We start from the raw sequence: 21,744 nt of genomic DNA on the forward strand, positions 1-21,744 counted from the left end.
CAGAGGATGGCTGATTACAGTAGCAGGTGTTTTTCATGCAGAGACAATGTAGTGCCTCTCGGGGCTGATGAGCATCCACAACAGAGCATGGGCTACATAGGCTGTTATGAGGATATTTTCAAATGTAACTCTGTGTGTGTGTGAGAGATTTGCAGATTTATAGAGAGATGTGCAAACAGAGGATCTAAACACCACAAAGGAGGACACACAAAAGACCATTTTTGTTCATGCTTGATTTGTGATCTGGCTTGGAATGTTGATTGTATGCCTTTGTGTTATGTTCTTCCCATCTCTGTTTGGACATTTCTGTTATGTCTGTTCCAAACTGTGTGTGCATGTGGAGCATGTGTGTGTGTAAGGGTTTCTTCCTTTTTTTCTTTTTAGTTCCAGCTACCAATTTTGTGCCTGTTCTCAGCAGAAAACCAGTGAACATGCACGGCTTTCTTTTTCAATCTTTCTCTCTGCCTCGACAGTGTAGGGCTTAATTCTGTGGACTAATCAGACCATATGGTCCCTACAGTCTTATGATGTGCTGAGAAGGATGGGATAAGGATGCCGCTGTGTCGTTAGTGGTGCCAGCCTTGCCATGGAAACACATATACATGCGCCACTGCCACACATTAATGATCCAGATCTGGAACTGAGTTCGCAGCAGCTCTTAGAACCCTTTTTACTCAAAATGAAAAAGATTTTTAAAATGACGATGTTTAGACTATGTGCATGTCATTTTTCACAAGTTATCGGCTCATAATTACTGCTGCCCTTTCTGCCCTTCTGCACTACAGCTGATATTTAATCAAGTCATTCCAATAATGAATTGTTTGAATGTTGTTAACTTGGTTTTGATGGCTATATCTGACTGAGAAATAGCTGCGTATGTCAAACACTAAATTGAGGAGCTGTCCCTAAATGTTCGTTTAGCCCCATGAATAATCATGCGCTCAAAGTTCCAAATGAGTCACTCAGCCTGTCTTAATATTTTTGATTGAGTGCGAGATCACCATATATTTACAGTAAATCCTACTGATGAAGCATTACTTAAAAAAAAAATAGCAATATAAACATTATCACAGATTTGGGGCATTGGAGTTGATTAATATTGGTATTTGCTACATATTTTAGACATAATCATAGATTTCCGTTGTTAACATAGCAGATATTGTGATAAATTGTGATGAGGTGGGGGAGTTTAACACTTGCTTTCTCCCCCACACAGTGGGTGATAAACATTGATCTTGTTTAATCTTGCTGGCCTGCTGCTAATGACGGGAGATGATGGTCCATATGGGACAGACTGCTCGCTGGATTAGATATCTAAATGAGGACTTTATCCTCATCCTCATCCTCTCTTCCTTTTCCACCATTACCAATAAGCCAGACCGCAGTCACATGCTGAGTTACAGTTTAATGTATTTGACTAGTGCTGTGTGTGTGTGTGTGTGTGTGTGTGTGTGTGTGTGTGTGTGTGTGTGTGTGTGTTGTGTTGTTTTTTTTTGTGTGTGTGTATGTGTGTGTGTGTGTGTGTGTATGTGTGTAATGCAGACAATGGACAACCCGTATGGTTTTATGGAGGAACACTGTCCGAGTCGGCTGCTCCATACTAATCTGCTGTACTTCTGCAGAAATACATTTTCACTAATGCAACACATTATTGTACCTTTTGCACAATACCAGACAGTGATAGGGTGTTCCCAGAATGCCTCCCTCTCTGGTGTGCAAAACAAACCCAGACCCAGGTTCTGGTTTCAGTGATAGATTAATGCTGTCTCCCCCCATACACTGTGGCTTGTTTTTCCCATTAAACCTGTGCGGCTCCCTCTGTTGCTTCTGCCTGGCCCTGGCTAGCTCTGTGTGTGTGTGTGTGTGTGTGTGTGTGTGTGTGTGTGTGTGTGTGTGTGTGTGTGTGTGTGTGTGTGTGTGTGTGTGTGTGTGTGTGTGCGCGTGTGCGCGTGTGCGCGTGTGCGTGTGCGTGCGTGTTGGCATTTCTGACTGTGCCTGGGCTGTGTCTGTGTGTGTTTGTGTTTCTTTGCCTGTATATGTGCTTCTATGGAAAGATATCGAAAAAGGCTCCGAGGACAACCCCCATCAATCACCAGCTCAGAAGGAAATGGATAGAGGGATGGAGGATGGAAAGAGAGATGGAGGTCGCCACAGGGAGCAGCATTTGGAGAAAAGGAGAGGGGGAGACCGAGGAAAAGTGGATGAAGGGATGGAGCAGTCCGGGGCTGGCTCTGATTGAGCTGGGTAGTGTAGTTTATATCCTTTAGAGATAAGGCCGGGGAGCACTGCTCAGCTGCTTTCCCTCCCCTGTAGCTTGAACTGAACGTGATAATAGGAAAGCGTGAATGGGGCAAATTGAATTAATGCCGCGGCACACCATAAAAGCCCTAACTATAATGCATTTTAAAATCCTATAATGAGCAGGGAGCTAAAATAATTTCACACTCCAGTGAAGAAGATGGCCCTCTAACAGATTTTGGGCCTGGCTGACACCGGCAAGGCTTTTGTCACTTAATGTGACTCTAGGTGCTATGTCGAAATGATACTTACTCTTACTTCCTGGGGTACAGCAGCGTGAGGCAAAGTTAGGGAACAAGCGATTCAAATTCCCGCAACACATGCAAAGCTTAATCAGAGCAGGGAGCGGCCGCTTGCCTGCTGATGTCTCGCTTGGGTCAGCTTTACAGTCTCGGGGTAAAAGAGTTGCAGAGAGGGCACATCTGCCATGAAAGGACTCCCTCATTACTCTCCATTAACAGCCCCTTCAGTGATGGGGACAGCGGTAGGAGTTTGGACCCTATCCTGTTTGTGTATTCACACACAGAGGAAATACACAGATGTGTGCTTTCATATGTACACGCACAGGAACACAAAGTATTTTTCCCTGTTACCCACCCTCAGATGATCTCAGCTCTCCCATCCTCATCATTAGAGTCATACCGTCATAAAGCTGAAATTACCTCTCCATCATCAAACCAGGGAGAGAGAGAGAAAGATAGCTCTCTGACACACACTAACACTAACAGACGGGTGCTGATAGAGACTAATGACAAAATGAAAGCCGCTGGTAAGAACAGTGCACTTTCTGGCTGGAATGGAAGAGAGCAACGTGGTATCAATCGCTATTTCCTCTTCCCTTCTCCTGTTTTCTCTTCTCGAACCTTCACAAACATGAACCCCAACCCTGCTCACCATCATTTCTTGAGGATTTTATTTTTATTTTTTTTCTGGAGCTGCTTTGGGCTTCTTGGAACACCTTACACTTCTCACATAACCTCGGGCAAGTTGGAGCCGAGAGGTGCACACACCTACTGTTACACATCAGTACACAAACATCGCACACACACAACGTACGCTGCGGTGAAATCACATACATACATGCACAGAGAATTATTTACTTGTATGGCCTTTACTGTAATTGACAGGACAGCTTGAAGACAGAAAAGGGGAAATAGAGGGGGGACGACATGCAGCAAAGGACCACGGGTCGGGGCTGGGGACATCCATATAATAGTTTTCGAGCCCTGTAAGCTAGCTTAGCTGGTTGAAGGCTTGCTACCATGACGCTGACGTCTGCCCGTAGAATGAAGAAATTGACACAACAGACACATTGCAACAGATGTGTCTGCGGATATTTTTTGTTAATCGGCCTTGTCAATTATCTCAAAATATCATCAATCGGCCCGAATAATCCGTCTATCACTAAATGGTATATATACAAGTTGGGAAAAAGTGATGTTCACTGCTCCAGGCAGGATAAAGAATGCCCAGTAGGAGTTGCAGACAGAGCATGGCAGGCAGAAGCCAAACAGTAATTTATATCTGTATACCTTTTTATACCTCTTTCTGAGAGATTGCACTGGCATATTCCATCTTGCAATGTCATTTAGATTAACTGTCCTTGCCACCTTACAAATGACTGGTCTCTGCTGGGAACTGTGCGACAGGGCTTGCAAGTCTGCATCTGTTGCACTGCATGAAAAGTGGGATTTTCGTCAGTATGCGGCACTGTAGATTGTCGTGGAACTTCAGGTTTACGACTGCACACGGAAATTTACAGGTAACACCGAAAATGGCCGTGAATTGTCGGAAATTGATGTGGGCCTTGCTTGTCAATTGCCCCCCCATGACTCCTCCTCCCTCTAATTTTAGGGGAGGCTTTAACATGTAAATGAAAATGCTGTGAGCTATACAAATGCAAATCAGGGTAGCAGCAGGGGGAGTTTTACCCCAGGTGACATTTTTCTAAAAATGTATTAACTTAATTTTAAGAAAATCTCTTAAAATAGATCAGACTCAGTATAGCCTAATTGTAGACTCTTCAATTTTAGCTTGAATTGATTTATTTAATGAGTTTTTATTTAATGAGATTTATTTAGTTTTAATCAGGCTTTGCCACAAAGGTAAAATGTGCATTCCATGAGTCATTCCCAGTCTCCTATAGAGCTCAACCACTGTGCATAGTGGCATGACTACAGTGACCTTTCTTTGGTCTTGCTCATCCAAGATAGTCTGGTGGAATGGAGACAGAGGCACCACTTTACAGATTTCTAAGAGAAGTCTTTCTGCTGACACCAGAACACTGTGCTTCACATAAAGCATATCAGCTCTGTCATTGCATGACAAGGTCCCAACCATTTGTCTTCTTAAAATACTGGCAAATTCAGCACCATATTCACATGTCCATGGCATATGAAGCTATTGGCTCTGCTGTAATGCCCTCATAATCCAGACTTCAATTGTCCTATTATTAAACTTTCCCAGTATTCCATTATAACTCACTGTAATTCACCTCCACACCAGTGTTTGTGCTGTTCGCGCCCTGCTGGTTAATCTGCTCCTCTTTGTCTTCTCTATCACTCTGCCCCGCCCCCTACCCCCGCCCTCACTGCTTCCATTTGAAAAATAGCGGCGGGAGATGAGTCCGAGAGTTAGAGCAAAAGCTTCCGAAATATGGGAATATTTAATATTTCAGGCCAACTGGTAAAAGAGTTGTCTGTACACTCTGTCAAACTTCACTTGGAAACACACAGGAGTAGTTCAAGACGTTTGGAGAGTTTTCTTTTCTCTCCTCCATATCACCTCCGGGGCTCCAAAGATGCGCTCACAGAAAAGAAAAAGACAACGTAAGTATATGATTATTAATGAAACGGCGAGCTAGTCTATATTGTTTATTAACTCTTGATCGTACAATGACTGCATTTGGATGTTAAACAGGCTACTTAGACTTGGCAGTAATGTTTTAAAAAGTTTAAACGCGAGCAGCACAGCTGAGTACCTGGCTGCTTTCAGCGCCATTCATTACAGAGCTGAGCGGGTGAGTTGCTTTATAAAAAAATAATTTCTTGTCTCGTAATTTACAGAAAGCAGTAGGCCTACGCCGTCTTCACAACTCGGAGATAAATTGTAGCAGGCGCTACGAACCGGAGCAAAGGTAAGATTTAAAGAATATGCTTTCATTGAATGAATTTCATTAATTCTGCTGTATAAGGACATAGATACGTTAATAGAAATACCGATCTTAACCGTACTTTTTTTTTTTTACGGACTAACCTCGCCTCATAACGAGGCCGTGACCAATATTTGCTCGGAGCTATGTCTGCAAGTCCAGATTAATTTTACTGTGACTGTACTTTTTATTTTTATTTATACCACTTTCATATAATTGTTTTCCAGCTGCCTGTAAGACATATTACGAGACAGCACGCAGGAGCTTCAGGTAGACACAACCAGATGTGGCATCGCGGGAAGAACCTGTGAAGAGTTCAGCTCGGAGTCGGTCGAGAAGAAAAGAGGGTAAAATTTGATCCGTTTGGTTAAGGTGAATATTTTTCAGGTGCATTCATAGATATGTTGTGTCCGTAAGCAGTATATCACGCAGTACTGATTGTCTTTATTGATTGATTTTACAGCTGCTGGAAGCGAGACAGAGTGTGCTGGCTGCGGGTGAGGTGGGCATTTGGAAGTGCGCCACCATAGAAATACAGGACAACGCACCACAGACGTCTGCTAAATGGACCGAATTCAGACCGAATGCTGCCGGTTACCTACAGCTCCAAGACGACGGTGGGTTAGGGGTTGACGGTGCTGCATCTCGTGAGCGGGGATATTTGTTGTGTGTGCTGTGTGTGTCTCCGATGCTGATTGTGTTTGTGTTTTGTGTTAATAAAGCTCTATCTTTGAATAAACAGCACGTTCCTGTCATATCATTTTTCTTAGGATAACCATGACATGAATATACAACATAGCATATATGAAATAAATATATATAATACATAAATAAATATATATATTTATATATAATTTTATTATTATAATAATAATGGCTCAGGTTGACCAATAGCCTCACCCATGACAGACCTGCCAACCAATTAGAGAGATATTTCTTAGTAGTGGTTTCATCCAATCCTGAGTTAGGAAATTCAAGCCAGGCCAGACACTCTCTGGCCAGGCGCGGTGTCGCTGCTATTCATATTCTAATTAGATCCATTAACACCTCCGCGGGGGCTCTCCACATACGTCATGGTTCGTTTCCGACAATATGTGGCACAGACGAACGTGACGTTCAAAGGCTGTAAATTGTCGATAACTGCCGAAAATTAGGGGAATTTCCGGGCGTTTACAGGCATTTACGGGGACAGAAATCTAACTTTTCATGCAGTGTTGGGGATTTCCTCCTCTGTGTCAACCCCTTTTGGGACACTGTGTCTGACTCCAAATAAAAGACCTATATATCCATATATACGCATTTGTTAAATTGGAATTACAATGATTCTAAGCAAGAGCCAAAAAAGACGATAAGATAAAGTCAAATACCTCCATTTAATCAGTCAAGCATCGGAGTTTCAAAACACAGGTCTGTGGGATCACAAGGCACGCAGAGACTAAGTTTCCCTAGCAACAGACAAAAAGCCGGAGCCGGTCCACGTATCTCTAGGCTTGTCAGACCTGCATATTGTAAATCCATGTCATTTGTAGTGTAGTGGGTTGGTGGGTGGAAGGGTGGGTGAGTGCACTGTGCTGTACGTTTGCTTGAGTGCGTATTATTTCCAAACTAAAGTGTCTGTTTGGATAGCAGCGACATTCTTCTGCCACAAATTTGAGAATAGAGAGCATACTTCAAAGCCAGATCTAATTATGAATGATATCACAGATAGTTGTGAAGATACAATACTTGACTACTAATGTAGTGCTTATGTAAATGTGGCATAATACCTGTTATGTGAATACAGTTATTTCCCCCGGTTTCATTTGAAAAGAAGCAAGGAATCCCACACACTGTCAATCAATTGTGCTCACTTAAATTGAATTAAAAAAAAAAGCTCCATTTGTATATTTACCTTCACCTGCCCATCAACAGCTGACAGAAAACAGAGCCATATGTCAATTATAGAACTGAGATTTTGGCTTGGTATGTTGCCTTCCAATCCATTTTTAGCCTTATAAGATAATTTCTTCTTACACATCAAATTGGCTGTCTGCAGGCGCTGTTAGTGAGCTTTTAACTCCTAATCTACAGTACAGAATGCGTACAGTTAAAAAGTCTAGATAAGAGATCAAAGACGATCAAGCATTTTCAATCAGGGCCTCGAAACTTTGAAGCCACTTGCCTTAAGAAGCATTGTGTCTTCTTTTAAAACAACTGAAAACCTAATTATCTTGCATTCAACAGTCAACCTGTAACACTGGCCACATCATGCCGTAGGACTAATATTGATTTGTTGGGAGCACTGGGTCCTGTTGGCTTTGATGGCGTATTTAGCATTTACGGAAATGGTGAGTGGACTATTGAGCCTGTTTTTATGTGTGTTGGTGCCACTCCTCTGCTTTGTGGATCTTGATGGGAAAGTGTAAAGTGCACTGTTGGTGTTGCTGATGGTTTGTCAACAGTTGTATTTTCTAACTTGACACAATTAAATGAACACTGCGACAGTTGGGTGGGAAAATTAGTATGCATTGCTGCCTAGAGGCAGAGGCAGATAAGAATATCAATATCAACATGATCTGTGGGAATCTAGTGCAGACTTGCTGAAGGTCAGGGATGTGTTTAGCACGACATTAGCTTAGTGCAAAGGCTGTGGAAAACAGCCTGGCTAGTAATCGTTAGCCCACAGTGGGAAATCTTAGGACTTACAGGATGTTGTAGCTCTAGCAAGTTACTTTGAAGATCAAGATTTTACAGTACATAAGAAGCATGTGATAATCTTTTAAAATATGATGCATTGTTTTAGGTTAAACCAGTGAGTAGTTACCAACCTTTTTAAGTGTGACCCCTTAAAACAAAGCTCTGGGTGTGTCCAAAATCACTCCCTTTTTACTATATAGTGCAGAGTATTTATCAAAGAGTCACTCAATGCAATTAAAAAGTAGTTTCCATGGCGTGAACTAGGGCTGAAACGATTCCTCAAATAATTCGATTACAAAAAAATCCTCGATGCAAAATGACTTTCCTCGAAGCTTCGTTAAATCAATGTTACCAACGTTGTATCGCTGTTGGACGGTGTTTCCACACGGAGCATTATTACTGTCGCATACCAGACGCGGCTCAGTCTGCTGCTGGCGACCAACGGGGTAAGCTTCGCTTCAGAACTCGAACCTCCTATGGCGCCATTTTGTTGCTACCTGGCCATCACCTCCCGTTAGCATTCCACCGACTAGCATTCATTTTGGCGCCACTTGACAGCGAATAACTTTACATCTGAAGCGTTTAAAGACTCTATTTGTCCATTGTTTAGTTCTAAAGAAACATGACAATGTATAAAAGGCTCCATTACCTTGTACCTCACGTTATGGCTCCGTAGCAAACGTTTTTGTAAAAATATGCTAACGATTGTGTCACATAGTAGAGGAATTACCGTATAGTACAGGATAAGCTTGCAGGCAGTTTCGACTTACATGAGCTGTTTAGGATTAATTACTAATGTTAACTAGCATTTTAGTTAGCAATAATTAGCCTGTGCCTAGGTTATCTCCTTACCTACACTCTCCTTCTCTGTAAGATTGGGAATGATTGAGATTTCTCTTGGCACAGCTACCAGAAGACTTACAACTTTCAGACTCGTTGCTCACGTCACATTTACGTTGTCTCTGTCAGTTGGAGGCTGCGCAGTAAAGCTGGCCATCACCGGAAAAGTGTTTCTAATAGCCTTCACTGGTCTCCGTCCAGAGCAACGGGGTCTGTTGTTCCGTTATATACTGTCTATGCTATAGAGCGTAAATAGCGAGGGGCTAACGGTACAGATCCACTTTTGCGACACGACCAGAGCATACCTGTCAAGTATCCCATTTTGGCCGGGAAAGTCACATATTTTACCCTTCTTTCCCGCCGTCCTCCCGTATTAGGATTTTCCCGTAAATCTCCCGTATTTTAACCTGCGTTATTAAAAAATAATACCCCGGGCCCGAGCGGGGTAAAAAAAATCTGAGCGTGCTCTGTCACTAGCCTCGCGATAACTGCCACCTGCAGTAGCCTACTACAGGTACTGTAGGTGGCAGTTGTCGCGAGGTTAGTGTGTGAGGTCAGATGATGAGTGACAACGCGGGGAAAAAAGAAAAAACAGAGACGGATGATGGACGCTACGACAGAGACGTTGCACTGCCAAAACTTATGAAGGCTTTACTATGCATTCCCCATAGCAATGCAAGTTGAGAAAGGGTGTTTAGCATGGTACGAAAGATTGTTACAGAGAATAGGATGACGTTAGACAACAGAACTGTTTGCGCTCTACTCTCATGTAAACCACTCTGTAAACCGCTCTGGCCCAGCCCACAAATACACTCCTTCCAAAACAGTCTTAAAGAATGCAAAGTCTGCAACAAATTTGTACAATAACTCACTAAAAGAGTAAAGAAAAGTTATGTGAAATGAAAAGAAAAACTGTAAAAGAAAAGCAATATGAAATGAAAAGAATGTGTGGAATGAAAATAAAATGTAAATGTAAAGACAAGCAATGTTATAAATTGTAAATGTTTTCAGCATTCTGCATCAAGTGGTGATTTTAGCTTTCTTGTACACCTGTCTTAAAATGTAAGGGATACTGGAGCTTGGTTGGGGTGGTGGGACTGCTTGCGGTGGGCGCCGGAAAATTTCCCTTATTTTCAAATCCAAAACTTGACAGGTATGGACCAGAGACAGGCTGGAGAAAACGACAGAAAGTGTCCAAAGTTTGGAATCAGTTCAAACGTAATTAAAACTAAAACTCTGTAAAGTGTGTCTACTGCAAAATCAAACTAGCTTAGCACGATAATAGCACGACGTCAGTGCTTTAGCATCTCAACAGAAAACACTGAGTCTAACTTAATCATCCATTCCACGAAGCGGACCCAACGATGAAACTACACCAAACACAACAACTACCAAAATCAAAGACAAGAAAATAGGTAGTGGTGACCACGATCTGATCTAAAGAGCTGACGCGTTGACTATCCCTTCGGAAAAACAGCTGATTGTTGCGCATCTCTCTCTCTCTCCACGGAGAAACAGCTGATCAACGATCTAATAGCATAAGTGTAACAGAGCTGTGTGACATTATAATCAAATATATAAATGAAAATAGGTTGAGTATAACTAATATTTACATAGCTACTGTATATACAGATCAGTATCAGGTTGAAACTTGTAGTTCTGAAAATTAAGTTACACAACTTAATGTAATGTTTGTGTATGTTTAATGTATGCCTTAGTTTGAGGTTGATATCATTTGAAAAAAAATTCTTTACAAACAATGTAATATGACACTTAAATGCACTTAATATGTTTAGTTTTTTGAGAGATGATATTGTAAGCAATGTAGGCAATACAAATGTTGCTTTTTTCCGAAAATGTTGCTTTTTTTCCCTGGTTTTGGTTGTTTAAAAACACAAAAAGAATTGATAGCTGCAGCCCTAGCATGAACACTGTTCTTTCTGCCAACAATCCCACAATGCAGTGCAATGTGCCACATTTACTAGGAGCTAGATTTCAGTTGTGTGACACTACACATCTGTCAGTGATGATGCAAAATGACAATGATCCACAAGTATCTCAAATCTGGATTAAGTGATCACTACAAAGGCTACTGTTTTAGTATCTGTCATATATGAAGGAGTGGACGAGAGATTGATTGTGGAGCTTATGTCTATTAAGTACTTCTTCCACCACTGGCTAAAGCAAGCAACAATATCAGTGTATGTACGACTCTTATGTTACATATCTTACAGCTTTTCCCAATAGTAACAATTTATAATGGTTAAATATAATTAACTAGATGGTCTTGGCAGTATTTTTAGTTAGTGTAAAGCAATAGCAAATATGGAATTCTACAGGGTATTGTTTATATTACCTGTGTAAACTGAATTTATCAGCCATCAAGTAAGTGAATCTGCTTCCATTGCTGGCAGGACCAAGCTTGGTCCCTCCATTCATATTCATCCACATATTCTGATTAGTGTTGTTAGATGTAAAACTCACTATATACGCTCGGCCAATCAATGTTCTTTACATTTCCCCGTTGATGCAAAAAGTCTCATACCAGGAGGGTACAATAACTGTTGGCACATACAGTATGTGTTGAATATTGTAATGTGGCAGGCAATGTCATGGACAACTGTAATATTCTCAGTAGTCTCGCATTGCCAGACCTATCTCCACAGCGCTGTGAAGTGAGAGCTGGTTAAAACGTAATTTTCTCTTACCGGTGTATTGCCGTGTGCATTTTGTCCATAGCAAATCCCCCCCCCTCCCCAATCGGTACCAAAACGTCCCAGTTAGAGACTAAACAGGGCTCTAGAGTGCAATTTGTAAGATTTTTCCTAGGTTGCACCGGTGCACCTAATGTACTCGCATCCGCTGCCTCTCCACGAACGAAGCGATGTCATTTATATCGATATGGTTTAATGTTGCGTTACATGACCCATTCCTTCTGTAAAGCCGTGCCTGTGTTTGGATCTCTCCTCCGCGCAGCCCCGCCCCCATTCACACGGCTCCCCTGCAACATGGAGAGACACAGCGCCGCCGGTCCAAACTACTTACATTTGTCTACAGTTTTAATTGTTATTAACACAGCTGTATATTGTTAAGTATGAGAGGGAAACCTGTATTGGTACCAGTGTTTCCGCTGTTAAGTCTTTGTTGTTGCGGCCGCCACGGCGAAAAACACAAATTAGAAGTTATTAAATGCAACTAATGGTGCGTTCTTTTTGTCCACCGAAGTCGTTTTACGAGTTGTTTTCCGGAGTTACGACCCGGAAGTTGCAAAAAGAACGCCCCCTAGGTCGACTCGTCAAGTCGTCTGAACTCAGAGGACCCCGAGCTCACTTTCAAAGATGGCTACGTCGTTGCATACCGCGTAGTAAACATTGTGGTTATCTACAATTTTAAGCACTTTTGTCTTTGTTGTAACCAAATGAAGAAGTCGTACACATAGCGCTGTATACTGCTACCTATAGGCATGTCGCTACAGTCTTATTAGGAGTTAAATACCGCCTAATTAGTTATTTTGTAGCTTGTGCAGCTGAAATTGGCTAGAGACGCTCGGTTGCTATATGACAACAATGGCTTTAAGCCGAGTCTTGAGCAGAAAGCAGAGCAGTAGCCTAACGTTAACGTTAATCAAAACGTAATTTTCATGTATCCAACTGTGAAATATATGTGTGTAATATGTCAATAGCTGGGTGAATAGAATCCTAAATGTTACTAAAAATGTTACAAAAATCCATCTTTTCTCCGACTCGTAGTATTGTGTGACAAAAAGAATGCAACAACCCGCGGTTATTCGTTTTTCGACACGGATGTGACGTCACGCTCGAGCTACTAGTCGCGATTACAAGACAAAAAGAACGCACCATAACTTCAGTTCGTTGAGTAATAGCGTGTAAGACGGAGCATGCTGGATCATAGTTCATAAAAATGCAGCGCAGTGACGATACAGACATTTCATAGCCTACACAAGACGTGTGCAACGCCGCTAATGAGTCAGCCGTCACTCTCTGAGTAGCATATGCTTCAGTCTATTGCACTCCCCCGGTCTTTTGGTCGTTCTTTTTATTTATTTTTTTTTTTATTAAAGATTTCGGCCTTTATTTTGATAGGAAAGCTGAAGACATGAAAGGGGGGACGGGTGGGGAGGATGACATGTAGGGAAGGCCGCAGGTCAGAGTCAAACCTCTACAACTGAGCTATCCGGGCGTCCTCTTTCTTTTTTGATTGTTGTTGAAAACAAGTGAAGGAGCTTTCTCAGATAATATATATATATATATATATATATATATATATATATATATATATGCTATTTATTTCAGATAACTTTCATTTACGTGTTGCAGCTGTATATTTTTAAACTGGAAAAGGAAACCCTGTCTTTGCATTTTATTTTAATCACAATCTGTTTTAATAAAAGAGCTTGTGAAAAGTGGCTTTGACTTAAAACTGAACATTTGGCCCAGTTTGTAAAAAAATACAGAGCTATATATTGTGTATCGCCATTCAGCGTTAACGGCGATGCGAGGAAAAATTTGGGTGCACCTAAATTTTGTGCTGGTGCACCTAAATAAAAAAAGTTAGGCGCACCAGTGCAACCAAGGCAAAAAGTTAGTCTGGAGCCCTGCTAAATGTCATAGACATATTCTTGTAAGTCTTTAGAATCATTCCCCGAAAGAACCAAGTTCGATCCAAATTCCCTTCAAAACTGGCCATTTTCAGCGTGTAACGTTAGCTTTGCTAGTTCAGAGGTTCCGGTTGCTTTTTCTTGATGCGACTTGAGTTTAACATAACACAAAGAAAGACATCTGGCGGGACATCTGGAGGTACTTCCGACGGTGCCGGAACTATCCGGTAAATGAACCATCGTCGATCCAGACTATATTCTCAGTAATATGACACAAATAAATAATTGGATTCTATTTTTAAACATTTGATTCAATTTCTTTGCGCATCCATGAGTAAAAAAACAAACCAAAAAAACACAGTTGTGACCCTGTGGTGTGGAAAAGGCTTTCAACTCTGCAATTAATCATTTCTCTGTATTGCAACAAACTGTGGCCAAGGTAAATGCGGGGTGCAGCAAAGTAATCTTTGTCAAAAGACAAATGTCAAGAGCGTTAGATGACCAAGCATAAATGAAGCTTAGTGTTTGTACCTTGAGGCCTGTGTGTCACTCTAACTGTGATCACTTGTGTGAAAGCAAGGAATGTTTACAGTGGCTTTGATTAACAGACCTTCTACCGTTTGGTAGTATGTGAAGGTCTGAAGAAGTATGTCTTCTATAGCGGCAGTTCGATGCGTAGTGCTTCAGTATTGTTGGGGACCATGATGCTGGTTAAACAGTGATTTGGCTCAGATTGAGTTGACTGCAGAGACAAAGGGATCTTGGCCTACATGTGAATCCCAAAGCCAGTTTCACCAAACTCCTGGAGATAGGATAAAAGCTGTCGGCACTATGTGTTTCTTCACTCTTTCCACGGTGACTCAGGTTACTACAGGAGGCACTCTAGTCCGGGCTAGCTAGCCATCATCACCTCGCTGGTCGAGTTTGAGCTGGGACAATTTTATATCGGTCTGATATACAAAGGGGATCCGAGGAAATACTGGCCGAGTATTCCCTCTATCTGCAGCGGGTTTAATCAGCCTGGATTCAAGAAAAGGACGGCGTTTCTTGCTTGTCGACCTGGATCACGTATCGTCCTCTGCTCTGGACGAAACGGATCGTTAAACTCTGGCGAGAGATTTAACTGACAAACAACGCACACCGTAAGGCTTTACACAGTTCTGGGCAGATGTTAGAACTAGTGCGTTTTGGTTTGTTATTAATGAGCAAAGGGTTCGCTACCGCTTGTACCATTAATGTGATCTGATTGTAATCATGTATTGGCCATATCTGGTTACTAATCTGTTTCTGTGAATAAATTGATCCCTATACGGTTTGATTTTGTTGTGTTAAGTAGCTGGGTTAAAACCGTAAGCGCTACCTGCTAAACCACTCCTTTGACGGAGTTTAGTTACTGTCTGCGAGACAATCGCGGAAATCAGCTGTTAGCCACTGAGCTGGCCGTTATCGATAACTAAGATCAGAGTGTTTCTTTTCTTTTCCTCCTTTATTCTGTTCCTTTTACTAACCCACACACGGACATATAAGCTAGCCACGTAGCTCCCGAGCTAACGCTGCTAACTTAACCACGTGGGGTTTGTATAGAGCTAATAGGTGATTTAGCATATGGTATAAACGTGCGCGTTGCCTAGCAACCCCACCTCGGCTTCTTCAGCCCTTCTCCGTGCACCCAGCACCACTACCGCCCTCTTGAGGCTAAATGGTTTTGTGCAGCTCACAGGAGTAGCCATTTTTGGAGTTGTTTTTGTATTAGAACTACATTTCGACACCGCCCCTCCTCTTTCACTCACTCTCTCTCACACACACTCACACACACGCACGCACGCACACACACACACACACAGACACAGACGTGTCCACAAGACATGCTGCTTTTGTTTTTGCTTTGTTTGGTTGTGATATTGTAAAATGTATATACGTTTTATTATTGAAGGATTATTGATTGGCTACTGATAATTGTGACGTTAATAAATTCGATTATACTTAATTAGCAGTTGCTGGTGATTATTTGTGTATTTGTTGTGATAATTGCTGGTCGAACGGGTCGCGCTCGAAATCACCCCTTCCTTTAATTCCTTTTAAAGGATTTTTACAGAAATGAGACTGTTCCACAGTTTGATTATTGGTCCCTGACAAGCAGGGTGGTGCCCCGTTTTGATTGTTTGTCGATTTGATAAAGTTATTAATAACATTCATAACTTTATTAATATTGATAAAACATATTTGATAATTTGCCAATGATCAAATCTGTACCCTACGTGAATCCTACAGTATCTAGTAGAGGTGTGAATCTTCACTGATCTCCCGATTCGATTACGATTTTCATATCAGCGATTCGATATCACGATGCGTCAAATACATTTTTCTATTAAAGCCATATACGATATTTAATTCATAGCTTTTCAAGCTTCAAAAACAAAACATTCTCCAGTGCTCTAATACTATTATACTATTATTGGATACATAAAACTACAGCATTGAGCACATGGCACTTCCTGAATGTGCAAAACATAACAGAATATGTAAACAGAAATGTTGTTAGGCCTACATTAAATTGTAAACAGAAATAATCGATTATGAGCCTGCCGATTATCGATGCAGCATCGTCCATGATTCGATGCATCGATTATTTTATTAATTTCAACACCTCTAGTATCTAGAGTCAAATAGAAGAATCAATAAGGTGTTCTTTGTCTATGTAGGACATGAGGCAACATATCCATCCATAACAACACACGTAACCATGAATCTTCTCATGACGCTGGGTCCTTTTGTGTGTTGACGATTATAACAACATGACTCAGTATGTAAAAGATCCACAACAGCATGATTCACATTCCTTTTAAGAGCAAGCCAAAGATTTTAGTGAAAATTGGAACTGGCTCCATTGACAGCTATTGACTTCAAAGTAACCCCCCCCCCCATCCCATCCCTCTTATTTGTGTTCAAATTAAGTAGGTGAAGAGTGTATATCAGAAACGTTTTCAAGAGATGGTATGAAATCTTTTTTGCAAAGGTGCAAAATATATGATTTCTCTATATCTGAAGAGGGGTTAGTTGGGTTCCTGATCAATCCTGAAGTCTGGCTGTTAAAACTCCCTTTCAGCGACCCTCTCTACTAACTGATCAGATATACCAAAGGGCTCAAGTCCTAGACTGACACTGCTAAAAAAAAAATACATTACAGTTACTAAAATGTTGCATATGATACAACGTGGGAAAAATAACGGGTCATCCGTTTTTATACTACTACTGTATGTAGAACAACCAATCAGAATCTAATGTTATGTCATGTAGAACAAACAGGCTTTTTTTTTTTAGGGCTGTCAGCATTAATTTTTTTAATCGCATGCCGCCATTTATTAATTTATTTTACACTTCACTCGGCTTTGCCTAACAGGCTACTATTTTGACCCTTTGCCGCACCTTTACTTATCATCAAGCTGCCACACTTCCTCGTAACACATCCTACTGCTGCAGGCATGATGGAGAAAGACAGCAGAAAACACAATTCTGAATGGCGCTTTTTATTTTCCAAAACTCCTGGACAGCTCATTAGACGAAGTCAAAAGCCACATGCACATTGTGTAAAGCCGAATTAAAATATCACCGAAGCACGTCAAGCTTGAGCTACCACTTACAAGCTAATTAACGTGACTCAGGTTGATACAGTGGGCTCAGGTAAAGCACTGTTTTGGAGAGTTCTACTCGCCAACCTGTTGATGAAAGCCATTCCCAAAAAATTACTACAGCTGAATTGCGAAATGGGTGGCAACTAACTGCAGACCTGTCAGCATCGTAGAAGAACCTCGGGTCTTAAAGAAATACTACAATTGGTATGTTCTGAGCCGTCGAGGGGGACAGTAGTTTCATGCATACACAGCCTGTACGACACGGAACTGCTGCAAAGTGCAAACGTTGTCTCATTAACCCGTGATCACTGGACGTCAGTGAGTAATCAAAATTATTTAGAAGTTACTGCACACTATATTGAGTCTGGTAAGGATAGGGATTTTTAGTTAGGTACTTGGAGGAATTGTGCAATAATGACAGATTCACACATTTTTCTTTTGTTTACAGTAAATAAATAATAAACAAATACAGATCTTAAAGTCAAGTTCATAAAGTAACTTTCCTTGCATTCATGCATTCATTTGATTCCCAATCAAGATACACTGGTAAGAATTGCTTTCCACTGTTAACAGTTCTGAAATGCAAAATAATAGGATTTTAATCATGTAATAAAACATGCGATTAATCGCGATTGACTATAGAAATTCAGCGATTAATCGCAATTTAAAAAAAAGCCCTACTTTTTTGGTTTGTTAAGGACAAGTACAGAGAAAAACTGACAGTTTCAAAAGACAGTGTACAATGTACTGTACACATGTATAGCTAAATCTGATTTCTAACACCAGTCAAATGTTCATACAAAATTAAATTTTAAAGTTTAAAATCTTAAAATGCAGTGCATAGAAGTATATTAAAAACAAGACCAAGCATTGATGACAACATATGAACAAATTAAGTCAAACAGACAGATGAAACAAACAAAACAGAATGCAAAACATTTATAGCATTTACTCATGTAAACAAATAATGAGTTGGTGTCATGATGACAGTTCAGGCCAAGTTTTAACCAGGACATAATTGTAAAAAGTTTTTTAAATCCTGAATCTGCTTTGAGCGGGCAGGTAGGGAATTCCAGAGGATTGCACCTTTAATTGAGAATGCATTTTGTCCATGGAGGTCTTACAGTGTCTAATTCTACTATTTCCTTCTGTTAGTGCGTGCTATTTTCCTTCTGTTAGACTACTTTGGGTGTTAGCAGCAGTATAGGGAAGTCTAGTTGTGAAAGTGTTAAAAAATGGGTGAAGCTAGGAGACATTCAAATGTTGAGGTTGAAGTAATTAACCATAACAGTTCTACCTAAACTTGTTTTTTATGTTTGTCAAACCCGTAGACTGTTAATATTAATGGACAGCACATGTGTGACGTCACCTATTGGTTTGTGGAGATCTTCTATTAGTCGTCGAGTTGGCCTCTACGGGCGCAGCCATCCTGGTTGCAGATGTGGCGATTTTAGACAAGAGGGAGGAGTGAGGGAGGAGCTGGTTACACTCTACGTTACATACTTTCACTGGCAATCACATCATAGCCACGCCCTAAAACACCCCCTGCTTTATGGGCGATTTTAAAATCAATGAGCCCATAATTCAAAAAGTTAACATCATTCTGTGTTGCAGAAGACTTAAAACTAGCGATTGAGACCATAAACTCATTATGAAAATGTTTAATAAATCAAGTGAGAAGTGGGTCACTTTCTCATAGACTTCTACAGAAAACAAACTCCTTTTGCAACCACACATGTCGCCCCCTGCTGGAATTCAGATAGAATGCAGATTTAAGGCACTTCCGCATTTGCAGCACTTCGCCGAACCGGATGCGTTGTCCATTAATATTAACAGTCTATGGTCAAACCTTAGCTGAGAGTACAAAACAATTCCAAGTCCTGTACTGACTCTAGTTCTTTATCTTTTATCTGCGCTTTGAAAGTGACTGTCATTGGGAGCTTTCTGATGGAGAGATTGAGAAACGCATGGAGACAGTTGTTTTAATATTCAGTGTTAGGCAGGAAGTGTCAAGTCAAGCCAGTGTGCAACCATGTGTGTGTGTGGTGTGTTACTGGTAATAATAATTTGATCTAACAGTGATACCAGTGATGCTTTGGGCGCATTTTCAAATCATCATGTGTTTTGATTTTATTCTGTCCCACTTGATCATTTACATACTTTTCTTGCAAAATATACATTTTTAAACTAACTCAACGTTTCACTCCGCAGAAAGTAAATTCATATAGACTTAACACCAAGATGACACAACTCTCAGGGCCTAATTTACTAACACTAGTGCAGTTTGCGCTGCGTCTGTTTATGCGAGTTTGGCTATGCTTCCACATTTTGCGTAGTATTTATCAACCCTGACACCCATCAGGCAATCAGCGTCTTTCTCCGCCCACTATACCGTAAATTGCGCTGTAGCAAAGCGGTACTTGTGCTATGATACGGCTGAGTGCAGACTGGGATATTCCCACTGCTGATGCTATGACTGTTTGAAATAATCCTGATGCCAATATTTAATGTAGCGAGGAGTTTAACAACTGCTGGAATGGGATGTGAACGCTGAGAGAGAGATTCAATTTCATCTTTTATTTCTTCCAGTAACTCTAATATTGCATGGCTGCTTGATCTGTAACGCTAAATGATGTTGTGTTCACTGACAAAGTGTGATTCTTGTGTTAAAAATATTTTCAGCATCGCCTATGTCTTCGTCTTGCTCAAATTACTGTTGCCATTTCACCAGCGGCATAAAGGTCTACGAGGAAACTCCATTGCGGCTGGTTTAGACCTGCTTTTAAGAGGCGGAGAATTTCCCCCGCAGAATAGAGGAGTGCTCTTACTGACAGTCTTTGTAAATACCACGGAATATATAATTAGGTGCACTTTGCGCTTATCCTCCCACCTTTTTGGGTGGAACTCCCACTTTCCCCACGACCTTCCCACGAACGCATATTGAAAGCGCAACTTGTCTCTTCTCGCTCATGTGGCAGACAATCTGCGATTTTACCCAAGTGCGCCCTGTTTGTAAATAGCCCGGTTACGTCCGTCTTTGCGACCAATTAGCGCCTGGAAACAGGCGCAAACGGCTTGATAAATCTAGCCCACTGTCTCTATCACTCACCCTCTTTCTCTCTCTGGCTTTCTCTTTCGCTCTCTCTCTCTTGGGTGCGTGCTGCCCAGAGGCAATTTGCAATCACAACTATCCAAACCGATGATTTGAAAAAGTGACAGCCTGAGTAGCGGTGTTGGAAGAAAATCGATTCATGTAAGAATCGTGATTCCTATATTCTAAGATTTTGAATCGATTTGCAACTTCCAAAAAAAGGAATTTAACACATTTAAATGTTTTTTTTTTCTTCCTACAAAATGACTAGGGCTGCACCATATATTGTTTTGTTATCGTCATCACAATATTAACTGGCGCAATACACATCTCGCCGTAGACACTACGAGATGTTTTATCAGTAGAAAACTGCATTTTGAAATGTAATTTTATATTCAATTCAATGTTCAATTTGTACCGTAAAAGAATGTTGGAAATGATTTCTGTTCATTTGTTTTAAATTCAACGAGCAATTGTATTTGAGCAGAATAGTGAAAGCAGCAGAAACACAGAACTGAGTACACTTTAATATAGTTTGTTTAGCGCAAGTAATATCGTTATCGCGACATTCAACACAATATCGCATATTTTTCTCATATCGTGAAGCCCTTAAACTAACCTAGATATTGCCTAATATTAGACTGAATTTGTTATGGTAAAGTAAGGCCGGTTACACACTGCCTGCATGGCGTTTCTGTTGCGTGTCAGCTGCGTGGCGGCTGCGTGAATTTTTCTATGTCTTTACACAGCAGAAACGTGTCTGACGCGGCGCTGCTGCCTTGTCTGGACACATGTATGTTTCCAATCGATAAAATGAAATACCATGTTAAACATAAATATAAACTGATTTGATTACAGCAAAGACAACGTCGGCAGTATTGACGGCAAAATAGGCTACAGAATATTTCGTTCTGTATTGTCAGGTGCAATATTAGAAAATCGATTTTTTTTTTTATTACATTTATATCTACATTTATATGAAAACCTAGAGACTTTCAAACATCAACATGTCATTTATTAATATTTATTCGTGTCTAAATGAGATATAAACATCTTTTCCTATTCTATTTTGCCACGCTTGTGTGTCGCGTGAAAAATGGGCGTTGGTTCTATTTCTAGCAGGCACGCGTTTTCGAGCCGCGCCTGAGACGTGCGTGTCACGCAGGCAGTGTGTAAGCTCTAACCTGTTAACGTGGGAGCCGAAATATAAACGGATACGCCACGCAGCTGACACGCTCGCACGATGCATCCAGTGTGTAATGCTCTAGTTCCAGAAGGTGGCAGCAATGCAACATTGCAGATGCAGGCTGTCGTAAAAACCCCGATGAATAAGAAGACTCGTTTTGAATGAGAGCGGAGGAGAACGTTAGCATCGCTTTAGCACAAATAGCGATATCAGGAACGCCTCTGTTCTTACCATGTTGTTTCAGTGAAAATC

The 21,744-nt window shown here is 41.0% G+C and overlaps 1 protein-coding gene and 1 long non-coding RNA gene across 4 annotated transcripts in view; both read left to right on the forward strand.

The window, feature by feature from the left end:
- LOC120564192 (neural-cadherin-like) overlaps positions 1-21,744 on the forward strand; it is a 114,039-nt gene that overhangs the window by 14,711 nt on the left and 77,584 nt on the right. The gene's annotated exons all lie outside the window — the stretch shown is intronic.
- On the forward strand, positions 4,879-6,143 carry LOC120564193. 2 transcript variants are annotated; one of them, XR_005640071.1, is made up of 4 exons: positions 4,879-5,126; positions 5,364-5,434; positions 5,677-5,821; positions 5,913-6,143. It is a non-coding gene; the product is annotated as an uncharacterized LOC120564193 (long non-coding RNA). The 2 variants fall into 2 exon arrangements; XR_005640070.1 differs by lacking the exon at positions 4,879-5,126 and having other exon boundaries at positions 5,249-5,434.

This window comes from Perca fluviatilis, chromosome 8 (genome assembly GCF_010015445.1).
Source record: "Perca fluviatilis chromosome 8, GENO_Pfluv_1.0, whole genome shotgun sequence".
NCBI lineage: Eukaryota > Metazoa > Chordata > Actinopteri > Perciformes > Percidae > Perca > Perca fluviatilis.